Source organism: Aquarana catesbeiana, linkage group LG09 (assembly GCF_042186555.1).
Source record: "Aquarana catesbeiana isolate 2022-GZ linkage group LG09, ASM4218655v1, whole genome shotgun sequence".
Classification (NCBI taxonomy): domain Eukaryota; kingdom Metazoa; phylum Chordata; class Amphibia; order Anura; family Ranidae; genus Aquarana; species Aquarana catesbeiana.
The window spans coordinates 209,791,177-209,815,584 of record NC_133332.1 but is presented as its reverse complement, the minus strand read 5'-3'; the positions used below and the strand labels follow the sequence as shown (position 1 = coordinate 209,815,584).

Sequence of the window (24,408 nt, the reverse complement as noted above, 5' to 3'; positions counted from 1 at the left end):
CTTGTATCATGTCTGCAGTCTCTGACCCTCTCCTGTATCATGTCTGCAGTCTCTGACCCTCTCCTGTATCATGTCTGCAGTCTCTGATCATCTTCTGTGGTATGTCTGCAGTCTCTAACCCTCTCCTGTATCATGTCTGCAGTCTCTGATCATCTCCTGTATCATGTCTGCAGTCTCTGATCATCGCCTGTATCATGTCTGCAGTCTCTGATCATCTTCTGTGGTATGTCTGCAGTCTCTAACCCTCTCCTGTATCATGTCTGCAGTCTCTGATCATCTCCTGTATCATGTCTGCAGTCTCTGATCATCTCCTGTATCATGTCTGCAGTCTCTGATCATCGCCTGTATCATGTCTGCAGTCTCTGACCATCTCCTGTAGTCATTTGGGGGCAGTCTGGAGCTCCTCTTTACGTTGTCTGCTGTGTTTACACTTTGCTACATGCAGGGAGTGTTGTCTTTTTTTTAAGAACAGATAAAATTTAAAAAATGGAGTTCTTCTGACTACTTAAATTTTTTGGATGAAAACCGTGCGCAGTAATCGTGATGCAACGTGAATCGTGGACCTGATAATCATAATCGAATCGAATCGTGAGGCCAGTGAAGATGCGCACCCCTAAGTGACAGGTACTCTTTTTTGAAAAATTGGGGTCTATTAGACCCTAGATCTCTCCTCTGCCCTCAAAGCATTTGACCACACCAAGATCAGTGTGATAAAATGCTTTCCCAATTTCCCAATGGCGCTGTTTACATCCGGTGAAATCTAAGTCATGAAATGCTCCTAGCTTCCGGTTTCTTAGGCCATAGAGGTGATTGGAGCCATTCTGGTCTCTGATCAGCTCTATAGTCAGCTGGCCGAATCACCGGCTGCATTCTCGGGTTCCCTGTTGGGACAGGAGAGCCAGAGAAAACCATGGAAGACGGTGGGGGGGACATTCCCTCCCACTCCTTGTAAAAGCAGTCTAGAGGCTAATTAGCCACTAGGATTGCTTTAACATGAAAGCCAACCGCTGGCTGAAAAGAATGATACCAAGATGATACCTAAACCTGCAGGCATTATTCTGGTATAACCACTCAAAGTTCAGCAACATACCAGTACGTTGCTGGTCCTTGTTGGGCATATATTGTAATCTTTTTTTTTTCATGCAGCCTGTGGGCTGAACAAAAAAAGATTGATCGGTGGGTATGCCCACCATTAGAATACCTCCCTTCATCCACCCACTTCTAATGATGGGCATACATGCACCATTTATGTATGCTGAAGCATGGGGGCAGCTGCCCCAAAAGTTAGAAGCAAATCGCTCCTCCGCCCCTGCTGCCCCCATGCTTCGGCATATATGCTGAAGTATGTAACTGTGGTGGTGAAATCACCTCCGACAGCGATGGAGTCACGGCTTTATGTATCGTGGGAGCAAACGCTGTTGCTGTCAAGATAAATAAATCCATGCTGCAGCTGAATTGCGTACCTGAAAACAAAAAAAATGGTTAACAATAAAACACAGTAAACAGTAAAGTATAAAAAAATTGCATATCTGAAAAGCAAACATGATAAAACATAATAACAATAAAACATTGCAGAATAGAATACAGTAAAAAAGAGCAGAACAATAGAGAGAGAATAGAGAGAGAGAGAACAATAAAACGACAACTATTTTTGGATTTTTTATTTTATTTTTTTTTTGGGTTTTTTTTTGTTTTTTTTTACACTTTTTTTGTAACTAATTTTTGTATTGTAACTGGTACCAGGTTCCGGTCTCTCAAAATGCGATGGCATCTTGGGAGACCCTGTGAAAGTGTGTCCTAGTCTGTGCAGTGCTGTACCCTACGCTAATACTCAACTAGTGTATGGTAGCGTTCAAAACATTCACCAATGCAAAGACCAGGATTGTCAGGACAGGAGGGACAATAATAGCGGGTGTCACACCTATATCCGTGCTTTCTGCAGACACAACATTTTCTTTGGGGGGCTCGTTGGGTAGGGGTACACGGGAGGACATAAGGAAAATGCCTCTCATGCAGCCAGCTTACTGCATTTGGATTGGGAAGGTGAGGTGGAGCACCATCTGGAAACAGAAGGGCTCTGACGATCTCTTCCTGGAATTTAAGGAAGGATCCAGTCCGTCCTGAAGCTCTGTATACCACATGAGCGTTCAGCAAAGCCAATTGAAATAAGTATACAGACACTTTTTTATACCAGCGTCTGGCCTTACGGGTAACTAGGTACGGCGCCAACAACTGGTCGTTAAGGTCCACCCCTCCCATATTGAGGTTATATTCGTGGACACAGAGGGTTTTTCCACAACACCAGTCGCCGTAGTAATTTGGACCATCGTGTCTGCATGAAGGGAGGTAAGAACGAAAACATTCTTATTATCCCTCCACTTCATAGCGAGCAAATGATTACACTGCAAGCAGGCTCTCTCCCCCAGCCTAAGACGGGAATCTACAAGCCGCTGGGGAAAGCCCGCCACATGCTCCAATCTGATGATCAAAAAGGTGACTAAAAAGTGGCACGCTCATGTAATAATTGTCCACATATAAGTGGTACCCCTTTCCGAATAAGGGTGACACCAAGTCCCACACTATCTTGCCAGCGCTTCCTATGTAGTCAGGGCAGTTTGTCGGCTCTACGTGACTATCTTTTCCCTCGTAAACCATAAAACGAATAAAAATCAAGTGGCCTAAAATCAACTGTTTCCACCTGAATTCCGGGTTGGCCAGTGAAAGGGGGAAGTACGGGGTGCTGCAGAAGTGGTAGGTTCCCAATTAGGATTGGCGAATGCAGCAGGAAGGGCACGACGTGTCTTCGTCTTCTTGGTGGCAGCGGGACACTACTTGTGCTTGTCACCTCGGCAGCTTGAACTGCACTTATGGGACTCACCACGTCACCAAGTGTTACTGCAGTGCTGGATGTACGACCAGGATGTACTAGGCCACTGGTGCTTACCAGTTCACCAGAAGGAATAGCGGCGCTAGTACTTCTCTGCTCCATATGAGAGCTCTGTGGTTCTTGCACCTCAACAGAAGAAGAAGTTCGGGGTCTGGTACGCCTGACCTTGGCAGGGACCACAACTCCGTCGTCAGAGCTATCTGTCATGGAGCCGCTGTCGTCTACAGGAACGTATTCTGAGCCTGAATCTGACAGATGAGTGACTTCCACTTCACTATCTGTCATGCTCAGAAACGTGTAGGCCTCTTCACTAGTGTACCTTCGATTTGCCATTTTGGGCTCTAAATTTAGTGGTACACTAGTGAGACACACAGGCAAAAAAAGCTCCTGACTGTTGGTGACTGTATCAAAACGCTACCAACAAAAACTGTTAGCGATCACAGGGATCAGGCCTGACTCTGCGAACGCTGCAGTTATGTGTGCTTAGTGTGACAGTGATCGATCGATACTGCACTTGGGTGGGCTTGGCCAAGGGGCAAAACGCAGGTGCTAGCAGGTATCTGGGCTGATCCCGCTAACACTGCGTTTCTGGGGACCCTAAACTGCTGGGGACGCTAGTATAGATCTAATCGGATCAGATATTGATCCATTCAGATAGTATACCACTAAGGGAGGTGTATGCTGCGTGCATGGGTTTTAGCGGGTGTTAGCGGTACTGGAACTAACCTGACGCTGCCTGGGGCGACGCAGACCCTATCTGACCCTAAAACTTAACTTATATCACCACCGGGCGATTAGGGGTTAAACCTCTATTAGGTAATAAATGGCGGGTGCCCTGAAACTATAATAAACAAACTAACTAACCAGTGTCACCCGTAACAGTTATACGGTGATCAATGGTGAAAGGGTTAACTATGGGGCAATCAGGGGGTTAAAACCTTTATTAGGTAGTATATAGGGGTCCCGACGCTATAAAACGCTGACGGTGAACCTATATACTTACCTCCCTAACTAGCGTCACCTGTGACAGTAATACAGCGTTTAGAAAAACGATCGCTTAGTGACACTGGCGACGGGGGGGGGGGGAGATCACGGGGTTAAAACTTTATTAGGGGGGGTTAGGGGGGTACCCTAGACCTAAAGGGGCCTAACACTAACTGCCCTACCACTTATAACTGTCACAAACTGACACCAATGCAATAATCAGAAAAAAAAAAAACCTGCTATTGGTGTCACTGTGACAGGGGGTACAGGGGCGTGATCAGGGGATGACTGTGGAGCGATAGGGGGGTGAAAAGTGTGCCTGCGTGTTCTACTGGAAGTGTAATGTTGGTGCAACTCACATTGATGTCTTCTCTCCTCAGTGCTGGAATGAAAAGACCGGCTCGAGGAGAGATGACATCACTTCCTCCGCTTCTGTTTACATTACAGAAGCCGAGGAAGCATTTCATTCGCCAGGAGCGATCGCGAGGGGGTGGCCACGAATGAGTGGCCTCCCCCTCACCTCTGATCGCCCCTGACTAGAATCCGACCGCCGCAGGCACCGGGGGGGGGGGGACGACCCCCCGTGGATTGGACTCCCCGTCCGCGGGCAGGCAGGGACGTACAGGTAAGCCCTTATGCCTGCCTGTGCCATTGTGCCGACGTATATCGGCGTGTGGCGCTCGGCAACTGTTTAAAAGCACTTTGGAAGAGCTGCAAAACTGGACTTTTTACCTTGTTTTTAAGGTAAAAACCGCTCCGCTAGCGGCCGAAAAGCACTGCTAAAGCGACAGAAAAACGAGCATCGCTTTATCACTAACGGCTGGGCGCTGCAGTGTGAAAGGGGTGTTGGTGTCTGATTTTCCACCGCAATATTGCAGTCTCACTATAAGTCGCTGATCGCATTAATTGTAAAAAAAAAAAAATATATATATATATATATATATATATATATATATATATATATATATATATAATCTCTATCTATCCCATAGTTTGTAGACGCGATAACTTTTGCGCAAACCAATCAATATACACTTATTGGGATTTTTTTTTTTTTTTTACCAAAAATATGTAGTAGAGTCCTAATTGCCTACATTTATAAAGAAATTTGATTTTTTTATATTTTTTATTGGATGTGTTTTATAGGAGAATGTAAAAAATATAGTTTTTTTTTCAAAATTGTCAGTCTTTTTTGTTTATAGCGCAAAAAATAAAAACCGCATTGGTGATCAAATACCACCAAAAGAAAGCTCTATTTGTGGGAAAAAAAGGTACAGTGTCGCATGCCTACGCAATTGTCAGTTAAAATAACGCAGTGCCGGATCGCAAAATAAGGCCTGGTCAGGAAAGGGGGTGAACCTTCCGGAGCTGAAGTAGTTAACCTCCTCGTATCCGCGCTATAGCCGAAAGACGGCTACAGCGCAGATCTACTTTACCAGGACGCGTCATATGACGTCGTCCCCTTTCAGTGCTCCCCGTGCACCCTTGCAAGCGTGCACTGGGGAAAATTTGTGATGGCCGTGTCACTTGAACACAGCCAATCACAGATTGCGGTAAATGGTCAATCACAGCGGCCATTTACCATGCGATCGGCGTGTCCAATGAGAGATGATCTCAAATGTAAACATATGAGATCTTCTCTCATTGACAGCTCTCCCTCCCAGGGTCGGTACAAGGCAGGGGCGGAAGGGAGGGCGCAGGTGAAGTGGCTGGACTGTACACACAGGGTAGAATACTGCACAGCCAGTCAGAGCTGCTAAGATGTCTGTGCCATGCGCTCCTGCACAAGTAAAGACGAGCCCTTCACTTCCCTGTCAGGCGGAGCAATCTCCACCCGACTGCCGTTGTTCTGACAAGAACGTTCCCCCTCCATGGGATAGTGTTCGGCTGTCCGCCCTGTACTCCGCAGGCGCATCTCTGTTCTGACGAGAAAGGTCCGCCCTGAACAGCCGTTCATCTTCGGAGACTTTCGCCGTCTCCTTTAACTACTTGCCAACCCGTCGCAGTACATATACTGCGATGGGGTGGCAGCTACAAGCACCGCAACATACCCATCACTGCCTGTTTCAGCCTAGGGTCACACTGTAGCAAACACAGACAACACATATGATTCGCACTCACACTGCCGATCACATGCGATGTCTGTGCAATGCGAGTTCAGCCATACAGTTGTATGGCTGAACTCGCATTGGATTTGCAGAAAAAAGATGCAGGGATTTTTTTTTCCCGCACTAGAATCAGATCGCATGTTCGCGTGTTCTCACCCATGCGATCCGATTCCTGTCCGAATCCACAGTTCACACTGCAATCTGCAAACCGATCTGGGGGTGTCATTAACATTCTATTGATACCTGCAGCGGTTCGCAGAGGGCAGCGTGAACTGAGAGAGATGCGATGTGGGAACCGGCGCTGGAATCGCACTGGTTCTCACATTGCTACAGTGTGAACCTAGGCTTAGGGTTTCGGGTGCGTGCCCCTGCCCGCCTACTCCCCTGTGATTTGACACAGTGGGGGTATGTCAGCAGAATCCAACCAGTGATTCATGGCCGGGACCTATTGACTGGCTGTGTCCAATCACAGCCCAGAGCCCTGTGTTGACAATCAACACAGGGCTCTATACAAAGGAAATGTTCGCTTGCAAAGCAGGGAAAATAAACAAACCAGTCTATGGTAAAAATCAGTACACACATTACACATTGTTGGGCACATAATTAACCTCTTGGATGCTCCTAGATATTAACCCCTTCTCAGCCGTTGTCATTAGTACAGTGTCGATGCATATTATTAGCACTGATCAGTGTATAAAGCTACATTCATGACCTAGGCATTCCGGAGCTTCTTTTGGGCAACAGGCATCCCACGATTTTGTCGCAATTTGTTGAGGGACAATTGCCACAAAATCGCACAGCGATTGGGGTGCCATTGAAAGTAATGGGATCGCAAGCGTGTCTGTGCGTCAATTTGGGAATTGCGGGCAGAATCGCAGCAACTCCACCCGCAATCCGGAACGCCTAGGTGTGAACTGAGCCTTAGTGTCACTGGTCCCACTATAAGTCGCTCCTTCTTTACAACCGGGGGGGGCGCAGTTTGCCATCTTCACCCTGGGCACCAGCACTGCTCCCTCCCTCCTCACACAGAGACCACGTGTGAGGAGGGAGAGTGACCTGTGCTGAATTGTGAATGATTCTACTATACACCAGTGTATACAGTGCCAACACCAGTCCCCAATCAGTGTCACAGTGCCAATGTCACAGTGCTCATCAGGGTCAGTATCCATCTGTGCCGCCTCATCAGTGCGCATCTGTGCCGCCTCATCAGTGCACATCTGTGCCGCCTCATCAGTGCCCTTCTGTGCTGCCTCATCAGTGCCCATCTGTGCCGCCTCAGTGCACATCTGTGTCATCAGTGCCCTTCTGTGCTGCCTCATCAGTGCCCTTCTGTGCAATCAATCAGTGCCCATCTGTGCCGCCTCATCAGTGCCCATCTGTGTAATCAGTGCCCTTCTGTGCTGCCTGATTAGTGCACATCTGTCCAATCAATCAATGCCCATCTGTGCCGCCTCATCAGTGCCGCCTCATCAGTGCACATCTGTGTCTTCAGTGCCCATCTGTGCCATCAATCAGTGCACATCTGTGTCATCAATCAGTGCTCATAAGAGCCGCCTCATCAGTGCCCATCAGTGCAGGCTTAATAGCACACATTTGTGCCGCCTCATCAGTGCCCATCAGTGCAAGCTTATTAGCACATGTCTGTGCAGGCTCGTCAGTGCCGCCTCATCAGTGCCCAACAGTGCAGGCTTATCAGCACACATCTGCGCAGGCTCATCACCACTAACAACAATGTCCAAAAAATCCTTTTCCGCCGAGGAGGCGTACCACATTCTTAGCGCGGCCAACGAGAGCAATGGGGAGCACTCTGCTTTTGGATTCCTCTTCAAATTCAGATTTTGAGTCTGATGTAAATTATGAGTCAGTCCTAAGTAGTGGAACACTGACAGACTCAGGAGGAGGAATATAGTCCGCCCGCCAAACTAAGGCGTTCTGGTGAGGAGACAGTGCCATCCACCAGCACCTCGGAAAGAAAGGCCAAGTACCAGTGGGGTGTCACCTCAGGCCAGGGGCGTTGCTAGGTCTGCAAAAGATCTGGGGCTAGAGCACATAGCAGCGGTCATCAACCTTTTTGTATGCCCGCGTGGGGGAGGTGGTAAGCAATTTTTCAAGGGCGATGGCTGGTGTTGGAGCTTCAATCATCATGGCACAATGGTTGATATGGTGTCAGGGTGATTGAAGTGCATTGTTTCTATTGTTCATTCTAATATATAATAAAGTGGTTCAACTCACCATACTGCAGAATCAGTGGGAGCCCTGGGCGTGTCACTTGCCACATCTCCTGCCACCAGATGCACCGTGTCACTTGCCACTGTCACCAGATGCAGCGTGTTACTTGCCACTAGATGTGGATTGTCACTTGCCATGTCGCCTGCCACCATTTGCAGATTGCCACTTGCCACGTTACCTGCCACCATTTGCAGATTGCCACGTCACCTGCCACCATTTGCAGATTGTCAATTCCCACATCTCCTGACACCATTTGCAGATTGTCACTTGCCATGTCACCGGCCACCAGATGTGGGTTGTCACTTGCCGACTGATGTGGATTGTCACTTGCCATGCCAGCCAGTTCCACCAAATGTGCATTGACGCTGCATTGGTGGCAGGCTGACACCACTGGTCCATTTAGAGAGAGCAGGAGAGTGGTGATGCGGGGCGGGCAGTGAGAGATGATGTAATCTCGCTGCTCGCCTCCGCACCTCTGGCATTGAAGCAAGGGGGTCTGGCTGCAAAGTGGAGCTCCACAATGACAGGAAGCACGTGACCTCCACTCCACCGTGCTGTGAGGGTGGAAGACCGCTGATGTGTGGAGGGCAGTGAGAGATGATGTCATCTCTCTGCCACTCGCCGCACCTCGCTCTCAGATTGAAGAGGCCAGGCTGTGAAGAGCACTGATGTAGAGCGGGCGGAGAGAGATATCATCTCTGCTCGTCTGCCCGATTTTCTCCTCTCCTCCGCCTTTCTCATGCAGCCAGCCTACCCGCCACAGGAGCCGCAACCCACTGGTTAGGCAGGGAGCCTGCAGCATGAGACTCGGGGCTATGGGCTCCAGATTCGGGGCTATAGCCCCAATAGCCACCCCCTAGCAACGCCCCTGCCTCAGGCCCAAAGGGTTAGGACCCATGCCAGCCTTCCCTATGCCCTTCAGAACCCTTGTGGCTTCCTCCTAACTCGGGAGAAGCTAACATTCCCCCTTTCACTACCCAGCCAGGAGTCCAGGTGGACACAGAGAATTTTTCCTCAATCAGTTTCTTTGATTTAGTTTTTACAGTGGACATGCTAGCATCAATTGCGGCCCAGTGCAATCTGCATGCACAACAATTTATAGCAAGTAACCCAACGTCCTATTATGCCCGTCCCTATGAGTGGAGAGACCTAACAGTGAAGGAGTTTAAGATTTTTTTTGGGCTTCACATTCTGTATGGGACTCACCAAAAAAAAAAGAATTACGTTTCTATTGGTCAACCCACCCCATCCACCACATGCCGATCTTCTCCACGGTAATGCCCAGAACCAAATATCTCGTGATTATGAGGTTCCTACATTTCAATGACAATACCCAGTGCCCTCCGCAAAATGACCCAAATTATGACAAGCTTTACACAATTCGGCCACTTCTAAATTTTCTCTTCTGAAAAATTCCCCCAGTTGTTTACCCCGGGCCAACACATGTGTGGATGAGTCCCTTGTCAAATTTAGCGGCAGGCTGGGAATCAAGAAATTTATCCTCAGCAAAAGGGCCCCCCTATGGGATGAAAGTGTACACCAGCTGCAAAACGCATAGATGTGAACTGGTACCATAGGAAATCATATTAAATGGACTGTAGTGCGTTTCTGCAAACCGCACTAAAATATGCATAGGTGTGAACGTAGGGTAAAAGCTGCCCACTAGACCAGGACATTCTCCCTCACTGGTATCCAACCACAAATGTTTGGCTAAAACTGCCAAGCGCTGTCTGCTGATATGCCACTTTTTCACTTCTTGTCCGAGTCAGTTGATCCTCCTAAACCTACAGAGAATGGATACTTCTGTATGGCTCTTCCCTTTGTGTTATTTACCTTATCGTTCTCCATGCATTGAGAGATTTTGTGACAGGCTGCATGCTTCGGGTAATGAAGGAGTAAGGGGGAAGGGAGAGGGAAACGATCAGAGAACACAGTTCTATGCAGTATTCTGGATAGATTAGTGAAAAAAACATTTTAGAGGGCACTGCAAAGTTCTACAAATATATTTGGTGAGTTATGTTGTGAGATTCCAAAGGGAGCAGGAGGAAAGAGTGCAGAGAGAATGCAAAAATACTAAAGAGAGCGTACAGAGAGAGACATCAGAAAGAGTACACAGATATTTTGCCCTGGATTTTGATGTTCCATATTTACAGTTTCTACAATGAGTCTGCATCCATCATAGAGTTGCACGCAGGCAGCCTATAGAAGTGGATGTGGACACAGCAGTTGCACGAACAGTCTCATGTCAAAATATGACATATGGGTAGGAGTGGATGCATTGAGTATCACACAGCACAGTGTCTGCATTTGGAACTGTGCACCTGCTCCTTCCTGTATCTTTAAGCTCGGGTTCACATTGCCACGGCTTTAAAGTTGCGCGACTTTGAAGCCGGACCTCAGTGTGACTTCGGCACAACTTGTATGCAACTTCTTTACCAGAAGTCAATGCAAGTCGTACCAAAAGTAGTGCAGGAACCTTTTTCTAAGTCGGAGCGACTCAAGTTCCACCGATTAGAATGGTTCCATTCAGGGCTTTTTTTCAGTGGAAACGCGGGGGAACGCAGTTTCGGTACCTCTTGAACTGATAGTACTGTATGTAATGGCAAGGGGTGCTGGGGTGTGCTGCAGGGTATTGATGCTGCTGGGGATCTATTTTTGCAAGCGAGGTCTATTGTTGCTGGGGGGGGGTCTTATGTTGCTGGGGAGTCAATTGTTGTTGAAAGAGATCTACTGTTGGGGGAGGGGTCTATTGTTGATGGCAGCCAGACAGACTATTAATGCTGGCTGTGCAGAGATCTGTTGATGCTGTGGGGAGTCTATTGTTACTGGTGGGGAAATTTTGTTGTGGTTGGTCCATTGTTGTTAGGGGGATCTATTTTACTGCTTTTCTTGATATCATTACCAAATTCCATACAAATTACTTAGCACCTCAAAATGATACTTGGTTCTATATTGTCTAAAAGGGACGGTACTGGGAGGTTGGTAGGGGCGGAGAAAAGGAGTTCCTGCACCTATTGTCTGAGGTAAAAAAGCCCTGGTTCCATTGCACTGAATGGGGTTCCAACTTCTGATGCGATAAGTGCTCCAAAGTCAGAGTGCTTGACGCATCAGTGTGAACCGGCCCTATACTTTGACGTGGAACTGTGTGCAGCAGCTGCATCCCTTTCCACTTCTATGGGATGCCTGTGCGCAGTGCAGAGGTGGATGTGTACGCAGCATAAACCAGCTCAGTACTGAGGACGAGGCTAATCACATCTGAATAAGCACTTAGGCCCCTTGCACACAGGTGTCTAGCTCATATACATCCGCTTTTGTTGTCGACATTGACCACAATCTCTCAAGATCAAATGCATTTAGCCCCGCTGTCTGCACTCTGTGCAAAATCTATAGCATGCTGAAATGCACTGTAGCTGTATGGACAGAATGCTGTACTCTGCATTCAGGGCAGTTTTGCCAACCATCAGTATTTTTACTGGCAGCCAGTAAGGCTCGATTCACACCTATGCATGTTGCTTTTGAGCGTTTTTGGAGGTTTTTTTTTCATGCTTGCCACGTTTTTGAGCAGCGTTTTTGCGGCGTTTTTGCAGCGTTTTTGCCGCGATTTGCGTTTTGCGTTTTTTTTTTTTTTTTTACAGTTTTTTTTTACAGTCTAAAAAAAAATTAAAAAAAAAAAAAAAAAAACGGCAAAAACGCTGCAAAAACGCTGCAAAAACGGTGCACTTGCGTTTTTGATGCTTGTCCATTGAATTCTATTACATGCAAAACGCTGCATTTTGCATGAAAAAAAGTCCCTGACCCTTTCCAAAAATGCAGAGAAACAAAAAGGCATTGATGTGAACATGTTCCATAGGAACCCATGTTAAAAAATTCCCGTGCATTTCTGCAAAATGCAAAATGCATCAAAAAACGCGCTAGTGTGAATGGAGCCTTAAAAACAGGCAATTTTCTCCTGCCAGCAAATGCCAGTAAAAAGAAAAAGTTGCCAGTAAAAAATATGGCTGTGATGTTTGGCTCAGTCCAGAGCTGGCCGAGACCATCCGAGTGCCTGCTACAGTGTGTTCGGGCAGCGCTGGTGGAAGCTGTTGTGTGATGTCATGGTGCAAAGGAGCCAAGCAGAGCGACCAGAGCCTCGTGTGTAGGTCTGCAGGACAGGAGCAGGACAGGTCGGGATCGGGACTGTCAGTGCTGTTCAGACCGTAATGGACTGAAGGGACCAAGAGTAAACTTCATGTGTGTGTATGTGCCTTCCTATTATAATTTCTTGCCCTTCTGAGCCCTTTCCCTGAGCTACTTACTATATTGAAAATAAAATAAGAAATATGTTTTTTGGCCTAATATTTACCTTAAATCACATTGCTAATTGCATATTATACTTGTTTGCAGCCTAAATACAAAATTTTGCATTTAAAACTGTAATTTTGTAACTTTTGGAAATGCCAGTAAAAACTTGGCTATGCCAGGAAATTTTGGGTGTCTTGTCAGTAAATTTCAATCTGGTAGGTTGGAAACACTGATTCAGGGACAGTTTACACCACATGCAGTCCAGTGCGTTTTTTTTTTTTGTGTATCAAAAATACATGGAAAGTAGGTTATATGGTTTCCAATGGCATACAGTGCCTTGAAAAAGTATTCATACCCCTTGAAATGTTCCACATTTTGTCATGTTGCAACCGAAAATGTTTCTATGTGATAGACCAACACAAAGTGGCACATAATTGTAAAGTGGAAGGATAATGATAAATGGTTTTAATTTTTTTTTACAAATATGTGAAAAGTGTGGTGTGTATTTGTATTCAGCCTCCCTGAGTCAATACTGTAGAACCACCTTTCACTGCAATTACAGCTGCAAGTCTTTTTTGGGGATGTCCCAACCAGCTTTGCACATCTAGAGAGTGACGTTTTTGCAAGTAAGCATCTGAGAACAGCAATTTTCAAGCCTTGACACAGATTCTTAATTGTATTTAGGTCTGGGCCATTCTAACACATGAATATGCTTTGATCTAAACCATTCCATTGTAGCTCTGGCTGTATGTTTAGGGTTGTTGTCCTGCTGGAAGGTGAACCTCCACCCCAGTGTCCAGTCTTTTGCAGACTCTAACAGGTTTCCTTCTAAGATTGGAAGATGGATGGAGCCAAATCCAGGGCAATCAACTCTGACCGAATTCCCTGTCTCTGCTGAAGAAAAACATTCCCACAACATGATGCTGCCACCACCATGTTTTACAGTGGGGATGATGTGTTCAGGGTGATGTGCAGTGTTATTTTTTTCGCCACACAGCATTTTGCTTTTAGGCTAAAAAGTTACATTTTGGTCTCATCTGACCAGAGCACTTTCTTCAACGTGTTTGCCGTGTCCCCCACATGGCTTCTCACAAACTGCAAATGGGCCTTCCTATAGCTTTCTTTCAACAATGGCTTTCTTCTTGCCCCTCTTCCATAAAGACCAGATTTGTGGAGTGCCCGACTAATAGTTGTTCTGTGGACAGATTCTTCCACCTGAGCTGTGGATCTCTGCAGCTCCTCCAGAGTTACCATGGGCCTCTTGGCTGCTTCTCTGATGAATGATCTCCTTGTCTGGCTTGTTAATTTAGGTGGACGGCCATGTCTTGGTAGGTTTGCACTTGTGCCATACTCTTTCCTTTTTTTTTTTTTTTTGCACAAAAACTGGGAGGTAAGTGTGCCTCTTGAAAAAATTGTCGTTTAAAAAAAAAAAAAAAAAAACATGTGCAGATAAAGCGAGTCCAATGGAAAACTGCAATTTTAAAGCAAAGGAACCAGCAGGACAGCAGTAGTTATGGAGTTCTAATTTTGATGGTAATTTTTTGTTTCCCCCATTCTTTCAGTCAATAATAAATGTTGAACGCTGTTGTAAATGTTAAATGTTTTACAGTTTGCAAAGGAGTTCCTACAAACTAGAACAATCCATAATGTCAAGACCTCAGCAGAAGCCGTAATAGATGCATGACTCCAAATAGCATGCATCCTACTCAAGTATAAAGGTCAGTCATATCACTGACTGCATTAAGCCTTTGTTAGTCAAAATTGTATTCATATGCAAAAATCAACAAAGATCCAATCACAGCGCTGAAAATGTGTTTATTATAAAATACTAATTGCCTGACATTTTAACATGTTGTACTGTAATTGTCTGTTTTTTTTTTTTTTTTTTTCTTTTTTTATAGGTGCAGCACGAGTCCTAGATGTTCATCGTTGTAAAAATTTCTTGCTGGGGTTGGCCAATGTTTGTTATTTTATAATCAAGTTTATTTTCCGGTGTTTAGTTTGTAAAATAAAAAAAAGTTTTTATTTAACCTTACTGATTCTGTCTGGTTATTAGGGGGATTTTGCCTGTAATCACGTTCAGCATTTGTTATAGCATAAGGGAGCAGTTTGTGGAGGAGATACCCAGCTGGGGTATCAGGGATTCCTTGACAATGGGCATATGTTAACTCACCATCAGGTGGATTTTTACCCTACAGGATTTAAATGTTAACCCAGGTGACAGCCCTGCTCATATCTCTACAGTCATAATCAGAATTAAAATATCTGCTCAATACCTGGCCCTTGGAGACGCTATACATTTCTCTGATATATATTCATTGATTATATATTAAAAGTTATATTCATGTATAAGCTATGATAATTACATAGGAATAGCTCAGTGTGTGGACAAGTTTGTCAACTTCAATATCATGAATGATGAGAAATAGACCATAAGTTGACAATTCTTTTATTTGTTAATCGCAAACATGGACAATGGATGCACTAGTAAAAATAACTTCTTCCTAAAGATGTTAGTAAAATATTAATTTCACAGGATTTTAAATGCACCATGGGGTGTACCTTCACTTTCCAAATAAAACATGTGGGTTCTATTCCGGTCTAGCTCTGCATAGAAACCAATCAGCTTCCAGGTTTTATTGTTAAAGGTTTATTGAACTAACTGAAGTTAGAAGCTGATTGGCTACAATGCACAGCTGCACCAAATTGCGTGCTCCAGGTTTAGTATATCTCTGTCTCTGTGAAAGGCCGTCACACAGAGTGTATGTCAGTCTATCACACACTCTTCATGTCACTATCTCTCTCATAGTGTGAGACAGGTCAAATGACATAGTGGGTGAGTGTCAGTGTCTTACTGTGAGTATGTGATGTAGTGACACTGATTGTGAGAGGGTGATTACTACAAAGAGTATTTTTATTTGCTTAAAATATCGAAATTAAGAGTTGTTACATTTTTTTTCTGGAGCCAAGAAGATATCTGGTAGACAGACCCTGTGATTTCTGCTGTTTTTAACTAAAAAATGTTATGGAATGCCAAGTCCGCAATACATGATAAATACGTAAGTGTGAGAATTGTGGAAATTAGTTTGAAAAAATACATTTATATGGATATCACAATGCTTATACCTGTTTTTCCAGGACTAATATGCTTTTAGCTCACACCCACCCCTGAGGAAGGAGATACACTCCAAAACGCAAGAGCATCTATATCATATTATACACATCAATGTAAAATGTCTAATATGCATTCCTAATAGCATATGTTATACTACTATACCTTTTACTGTTACTGTTTAAATTCAATAAACTTTTTTTGTACTTTTAAATATATTATAAATTGTTTTATGTGCCTAAAAAGTCCACCACTAGATCTTTTTGGTTTAATTACTACAAAGAGTGTGTGTGTGTCACACAGAGAAGTGAGAAGCTTAGATATGATGGAGCGCAGGGTTGGTGCAAGGATTTTATTTTTTTTTTTAAATCAAGTCATTTTTTTATTAATTTTTCCGGTTATACATTATTCATCATAACCAATATAAAACTACAAACATTCATATACGAATAATCCCATAACACAATCCATATCTATTAGCTTAACCTTGCTATTTTCCCCTTTCATTTCAGTTTTCTTTCCCTTTACCGCATTCCAGTCTTATCCCAAACCTGGCATCTATAATATTTAAGATCTCAGTCCAGTACCTGACTTGTGTCGGGCATCTCCACATTATGTGAATAAGATCACCCGTCTCTAGACATCTAGGGCATTTATCGTCTGGTCTTCGACCGAATCTATGCAACCTCTTGGGGGTATAGTAGGCTCTGTGCACGAGCAAGAGGTGCGAGGCCCGCTGCGACGGAGAGAGGGATACCAGCGGACCAAGCTCCAATATTCTCTCCCACTGATCATCACTCAACTCCCCCACATCAGTCTCCCACCCCCTCCCTCGCGCGTGAGAGTGGAGCTAAACTAGTTGCCCTAGCCATTAGTTGATCATAAATCCCTGATATTAATCCCTTAAGGCTGGGCGCCCTTACCACCTTACTAAGCAGCAGTGCGCTACTCCATTCCAATGCCTTAGTCTTGAGTTGTTTATCTAATGCATGCCTGATCTGGAGATAAAAGTAAAATGTTTCTTTAGGGATTCCAAACTCCGCTCTCAGGTCCGAAAAGGACTTTAATATATTACCATCGAATATTTGCACCAGCCTTTTTATACCCAGCCGTTCCCAGATCTTATTTATTTCAATAGCTTTTAATTCCTGTAGTTGCCCATTCTGCCAAATAGGTGAGAACTCCGTAACCCCCCTATATCCCATTTCAATCTTCACTAACCGCCAAACTTTCATGACCAATTTATATGTTGGAAATGGGGCTCCTATAGACCCGGCTTCCAGTGCGCCTATTAAGGATTTATGCGGATTCCCTGATAACATAATATTTACGCTGGAATTCACCTCTCCCATACGTTCGCACCCCCCCATATGTTGCAACTGGGCCGCCAAGAAATATCTTTATGGATGAGGCACCGCCAATCCCCCCTCCCTATTAGGGCGCTGCAAGGTCTGGAGACTAATCCTTGCCTAACCTTTCTTCCACATCAATTCACGAAAGAGAGAATTGATTTTTAGAAACTAGTCCCTCCCAATCCAGACCGGTGAGTTGTGTAATATGTACATTAGTTGTGGCATCCAGATCATCTTTATCAAATTTACGCGTCCCGCCATAGACAGGGGGAGCCGACACCAAATATCTTTCTTCTTTTTAAATTTTTCTAATAACGGAGCTAGATTGTCTTTAATATACTGGGTTGGGTTATTAGTTAATACTATACCCAAATACTTGAACTTCTCTACCACCCTGAGACGGGGAAGCCCCTGAGGGGGAGAACCAGTAGTCGAGTCAAGCGGCAGAAGTATAGACTTCTCCCAGTTGACTTTTAGCCCCGATATCCTCCCAAACCCTTCCACCAAGTGCATTGCCTTTACTAGTGATGGCCCCATGTCGCCCAGAAACAACAATACGTCATCAGCGTATAGTGCTATTCTTTCCTCGGTCCCTTTTCTTTTATAACCCTGCAGACCTGAAGATTTCCTTATCACTTCTGCAAAAGGCTCCATTGCCAGGGCGAATAGCAGGGGCGACAAGGGGCACCTCTGCCTAGTCCCCCTCTCGAGAGATATCCGTTCTGAATATGTGTTATTTATTTTTAATCTAGCGCTGGGATGCTGGTATAGGATCTTAAGCCAGTTAATAAATAGGGGGCCGAACCCAAATTTCTCCATCACCCACCATAAATATCCCCATTCCAGGGTGTCGAATGCCTTGGCGATATCCAAGGACAAGACAACCCTGGAACCCGCATTCTCTACCGGGGTCTGGAGATTCAAGTAGGCCCTTCTTATATTTTTACTAGTAGACCTGTTCTGCATAAACCCAGACTGATCCGGGTGGATCAAGGAAGATATACATTTATTCAGCCTGGATGCCAAGATTTTTGCCAAGATCTTGACATCCGTACCCAACAATGAAATTGGTCTATATGACGATGTATCTAATTGGTTTTTCTCCTCTTTCTGAATCAGCACTATAATAGCTTCAGACATTGACAAGGGTAAACTACCAACTGCAGCTCACCAATTCAGTGCCTTCAAAAGCTCCGGGGCCAACACCTCCCCATAATGTTTGTAAACCTCAGATGGCAATCCATCGGGGCCTGAGGACTTTTGATTCGGCATATTCTTTATTGCTTGCTCAAGTTCTTCCAGTGTTATCGGTGCTTCCAGACTATTCATATCTGTGTCTGACAACACCGGTAAGTCAGTACCTTCCAAAAATTTCTCCATCTCTATTTGTTCCGGGCAGTGACGCGTTTTGTATCGATCTCTATAGAATTCTGCAAATGTTTGGATAATTACCTCAGGATCTGATGAAATATCCCCTTCATTAGTTTTAATCATGGGAATTATTGAAGAGGGAGAATTAGATTTGGCCAGTAAGGCCAGCGTCCGACCCACTCTTTCCCCCTCCTCAAAGTTCCTCTGCCACTGGAAAACCTTCCTGTTTTCTGCTCTTCTAATCTCTTGCTTTTTATATTCCTGTTGCTTCATTACCCAGAATTCTCGATTTTCAATAGTTGGATCCACTATATACTTTCTGATTCTCGGACCTCTTCTCTAATCAACTCTCCCCTTGCCCTTGTTTGCTTTTTTAGTTTAGATATCTACTGTATCAAGAGCCCTCTGAGGTATGCTTTCAAGGAGTCCCAAAACACTCCCCCCGAGGCGGTGCCAGTGTTGAATTCGATAAATTCTCTCAGTCTTACACAAATTTCGTCCCTATTCCCCAATAACCCCAACCATGTTGGATTTAATGCCCACATTCTCCGGCCCCCATTATCTTGCTTAAGTATTGTCAATGGCGAGTGGTCGGACACCCCCCTGCGGCGATATTCAATTCTACCTATTAAGGGTTGGGCTTCCTGATTACCAATGTCTATACGGGAGAGAGTGTGATGGGTCCTCGAGAAGCAAGAATATTGCTGGCAACTGGGGTTACGCGCTCTCCACATATCACACCACCCAACCTCCTCGAGGAACTGTACCAGCCTTCCCTCCAACCCTCTACCACCACCAGGCCCAGGCGAGAACCTGTCTAACCTGCTATCAAGCACATTATTAAAGTCTCCCACTATAATAAGCGGGACCTCTCTCTTATCCTCCAAAAACCCCAGTAGCAACCACAGGATCTCCATCTTACATTTACTATAACAAATGGCCTACCCTCAATTAAACAATACAGAAAAATAAAACAACCCAAACTATCGATACTGACATCCCTGCAGGAAAACGTCACTCCTCTCCTAATCAAAATACTCACTCCCCTTGAGTAGGAGGAGTACACTGAATGATATTGTGTCTGAAACTTTTTTTTATTTTTAATAAATAACTTGGTCTCGTTAGTCAAATGGGTTTCCTGCAGGCATATCACCTCGGCAGCACAAGATTCTAACTCCTGGAATACAGTGGCTTTTTTCATAGCGTCACCCATCCCCCTAATATTCCAGGAAATTAAACCAATTGTTCTATTCTGCATTCCAAATAAACATCAATGGAGAAAAATACCAGCTAAAGAAATATCGGGATGAAATTAACCTTCTGCTTTTATATACCGTAATCTTTTGTAAAAAACTGCAAAAAAAAAACAAACTCCAACCTCCATTCTGATAATACCAATTCACCACATGTGCCCTTATTCCCCTTGGCCTTTTAACCTTTTGACTGATCTCATCAGTACTCCCTCTCACCCACCCTCAGTGCTAATGTTGTGAGGAGGGGGCCGCAAGAGTCCGGAGGAGAACTACCCCCACACCCCACCCCCCTCCCAGCTCTATCCAGGTCAATGTTCCTAGTCCTACTAGTGCTTATAAACTTTACGTGTTTACATTTCACTTCTTTCAGTTTCAAACAATTTTTTAACAGTGAACTGTGCAATTTTACCTTTTTTATTACAACTGTGATACCCCTTTTTAAAAATAATCCCTTCTTCTCCCCCCCTTGCCTAACTCGGCGTGCCCTAGGGGCCTTCCTTGTGACCTTACTAAACCCCTCGCCCCACTTCATCCACCCCCCCACCCCTCTCAACCCCCCCTCCCTCCCCCCCCCAGCCCCAACACCCCGAGGACCAATAAGACCCCCGTCACCAATCTAAACCTTACTCTCATTACAACTTCTTCCACCCATCCCTCTCCCTCCCAACCCTTGATGCTGCACACCAGGAGAAAAAAAAAAAGAGTGTGTGTGTCACACAGAGAAGTGAGAGGCTTAGATATGATGGAGCGCAGGGTTGGTGCAAGGATTTTTGACACCCTAGGCGAAAACTAATTTTGCTGCCCTCCTGGCACCACCCCCTTTGCCCTGCCCATGTATACCCCATATTTTTAATGAAGCATCCATCAAATGCAGCCCACCAGTGCCCATCAATGAATGCTTGCTTCCATTCATTCGGGAGTTGGGACACAGACACAGTCCTTCACTGCCGCTGCGCCTCTGACACTATGTGCAAACGGAGCAGTGGCTGCCTGCTGATGCTGAGACTTAGTTGCTTGCTGCAGAGAGAAGAGAGTAGGAACACCAGTGGCTGGGCACCCTAGACAGCAGTGCGCCCTAGGCGGCTGCCTAGTTTGCTTAGTGGTAGCACCGGCCCAGATGGAGCGTGAGGTATACAGATTATGAGGCAGGGAAAACAATGCATTCTGCGTCACGTACAGTGTCATTTCACAACTTGTTTAATTGACACAGACGTACTTATTGCCACAGAGTGTGACTCAGTCTCTGTCACCCAGAGATTGAGAGAGAGGCGACAGTGTGTGAGGACGTGATGTGATAGAGAGTTGGAGCCTTAACTACACGATATTGTAGCCATGTTCCTGGGGCTCATGCAGATTCCTTGTTAGGCCTGAGATGACAAACCAGATTATAGAGAAATCCCACAGTGGATCCTGCAAAAGAAATGCATGTGCAAGACTACTAGTAGGGTAAAGGTAATTCATGCATGGAAACAAAAACAAAAAAAAGCTGCATGTTTATTTTAAAGACACAAGAATCTCCATGTTTACCTGGACTAAAACTCAGTGGGTTCCTGACCAGATCTACAGCTGCCTGAGCCCCCAGCTCCTTTTAGACTTAAAAGAAAGAGAAATTTCCTTAAAATTAAATGTCATTATTTTGGTGGTTCTGATTCATGGTCTACTTTGGAAAAATAAGATCTGTTATTAAAACACTGATAAGAACGTAAATTTGGGGCTATACACAGTACTATATACATACATACATACAACACATACCATGCTTTGCATCAGGAAAGGAAAATTACCGTCAGGTAAGTATAAAATTTTCCTCTTTCCTGACACAACATGACAGCATATACGTATGGGATGTACAAAATCACCAGACAACAAGGGTGGGTAATGAAGTGATTAAGTCGAGGATTAGATCTATCCCACTAACGACTGAAATGTATTGTAGCTAAGGCCGCTGGGTCCACTTTAAAATGGGCCCCAAACGTGTTGAATGTAGACCAGGTCGTAGTTTACATATTAGTTCTGGAGGGACTCCTTTGGAGTTGCATTTGTGGATGCGCAATCTGTCTGGGAAAGTGGTCTCTGCCCTCAATTTATGGATTTGTCCTAGCCATCTAAGCCCCTTGACTAACTTGATCCGCACCACTGTGATTGTCTTTAATGGATAGCGAATGTCCTCTTCTGATGCCGTTAGGCCTAAAGAGCCTATTGTTTTCTTCTTGAAGAAGGGCCACTATGTCTCTCTTCAACCTTGAATCTATTTCCAATGCATGTGGTACTTCAAACACTTTAGTTTGGATATGCCAGAAGGATGATGTTCTAACCCAGATGAAAACCTCTGTATAGTGCTGAGACTAGAGTAATTTTGCCTGATAATTTCAAAAAACAAGGTAGCTTATGGCTTGACACTTGGATATCTGAGATCCTTCTAGACTTATTAGCCATAAAAAATACTTCTTCGGTGTTACTGGCCATATTGAGGATGTTTTATCCCTCTAAATGGAGAGGTGAGACAATAGGGGTTATTTATGAAAGGCAAATCTACTATGCACTGCAAGTGCACTTGGAAGTGGTGTCACTGTATATCTGAGGGGAAGATCTGCTGATTTTATCATCCAATCATGTGCAAGCTTAAATGCTGTTTTTTATTTTCCTTGCATGTCCCCTCTCGGATCTACAGCGACTGCACTTCCAAGTGCACTTGTAGTGCAAAGTGGATTTGCCTTTAGTAAATAACGCCCAATGTGTCTCACACTATTGGGAAGACCACGGGGGAAAGAACAATCCACCCAGGTCTTTCAGAATTGGTTTGCCAAGATATGCAACAGTTACTGGATCCCAGAGAGTGAGAACACGACCGAGCCTCATCTATCCTTTAGTGCCGTCTCTAGGCTTACTTGTATATAATCCAATCCTTACAGCAGGGAACAGAGGATTCCATCCTTTTAATTCTGTAGGGTTTCCTATGATCTAATATACTTGAAGTTTGGAGAAGGTGTCCTGACCTCCTTAGGATTTCAAACACTAAAAAGGTGAGACCTCCAGGTGAGCCTTCACTTCTTGGTCTCCAGCATCTAGATATAACTTGTCTGAATTTGGAAGATACCGTTGACCACGCTGTATGAGGTATTGGATCTCAGAAAGCAGAATAGGAGGTTCTCGGAAGAGACTGTTCCCGCAGATATCATGGCCTGCAGGCCCCAGGGCAATTATTATCCTCATCACCACTGAACAACTGCGGATCTCGATAAGGATCCTGGAGACTATTAGGTTTGTTCGATATACATATTGGCTAATCTGCAGACCCAGCTGGATGTCAGTAGTTTCATTGTTTCCATCTCTGGGAAGCCACTAAGGTTACTGTCAGATCAATATCCCGATAGCCTTATTTGTTGCCGATCCCTTGAACGGCTTGTTGGTTTGGAGACCATCCCTTGACATCCAACAGCTTTTGTACCTTACAGCGTCTGGCAGGAAGTTCAGGGAAACCTGAACCTAAAGGGCTGGCAGATATTATGTGAAGGAAGCAGCGCTAGTGACAAATAAACTAAAATAAATATTATCGCTGCTGTAATAAAGTATTGATGCTTAAAAAGTGTAAAACAAACTAATACAGCGCTGATAAAATGAACTACACCATCAGAAAACTAAATAAAGTGCTGCGTGCTGACAATAAATGTGAATGATGATAATACGTGCAATGCACAAATCGACTCAATAATTGCCAATATACTGCATAACTAGTACACTTTGAAACATTGATATATGCAATTATTAATCGCTAAAACACAAATACCATAATTGGTGAATAATGATAAGTGATGGGTGCAATACACAAATCAGCCATTCATCACCAAAATACTATATAAGTGAAATATAAATGGCAAGAAAAATAAAATAAATATATCCGTTGGTGTTACCCAATTGCTAGAAAGGTGAGAGACAAAATACTATCTCAATAAAAATAAAAATATACTTCTAGAAAATCCCCAGTACCACCAACTGGGCTTGCACAGTGAAAATAGTGACTGCTTGCAAATAGTCCCAAAGTAAATACCACCAGCTAGGCTGATCCCAAAGCTCTTAGATATGCAGCTTTACCGGAACGCAGACAGCGACTCTTCAACCTGTACTGTCAGTCAATCCCCATAGGTATTTACAAAGCGGTACCTCTGGCGTGGATAAATAGATGGAATTGCTGGTGTTCAAATGAGGCTTGTAGATATCCACCCAAAAATAAAGAAAAAGTAATATGGTGAAGTATTGCGGAGCTATAGAATCACTTGCGCTACAAGGCGCTACTCACAAATCCTCGGTTGCAAACAGGCATGTCAGAGAGCTTCCGCGATCGCACGCTACCAGCTACCAAAAGTTGTCAACTTTCCATTGGGCCCCTCGGACCACAGGGGTTACTAGAGGCTATTTCTTTACCCTTTTGCGACCATGGGATGCAACCAATGGGAAAGAGCTATAATTTGTTTAAGTGAGATACTTATACTGTTGCTTTCTCTGAGGGTAACTTTACTGTATTCTTCAGAGATTCAGAACTACTTCCAGGCAGGTCATTAATGTAATGAGACGTCTCTCGATGATGTCTCCTCCAAATTTGATCAGAGTCTGAACTAAAACTTTTTTCCAGGACCTGGAAGACATTGCGCCAGGCTGTTGCCCAAACAAGGATCACCAGAAGTCTTTGCTCCCGCAAGACGGCCACTACTGGACCGAATATCCTGGGAAATACTCAGAGTTTGTGGAAAGGCCAAAGTCTGCCACGCGTAGTGAACTCTCGAACGGCAAAGCGAAGGTACTTGCAGAAGCATGGGTGTCTTGGAAAAAAAAA

General features: G+C 44.6%; 1 long non-coding RNA gene across 1 annotated transcript in view; it reads left to right on the top strand.

The window, feature by feature from the left end:
- Positions 1-14,643, top strand: part of LOC141108232 (uncharacterized) — a 28,799-nt gene extending 14,156 nt beyond the window's left edge. The window contains exons 2-3 of the long non-coding RNA XR_012236035.1: positions 14,099-14,207; positions 14,391-14,643. This is a non-coding gene — a long non-coding RNA (uncharacterized lncRNA). The remainder of the gene's footprint in view (positions 1-14,098; positions 14,208-14,390) is intronic.
- Positions 14,644-24,408: the final 9,765 nt, after the last annotated feature.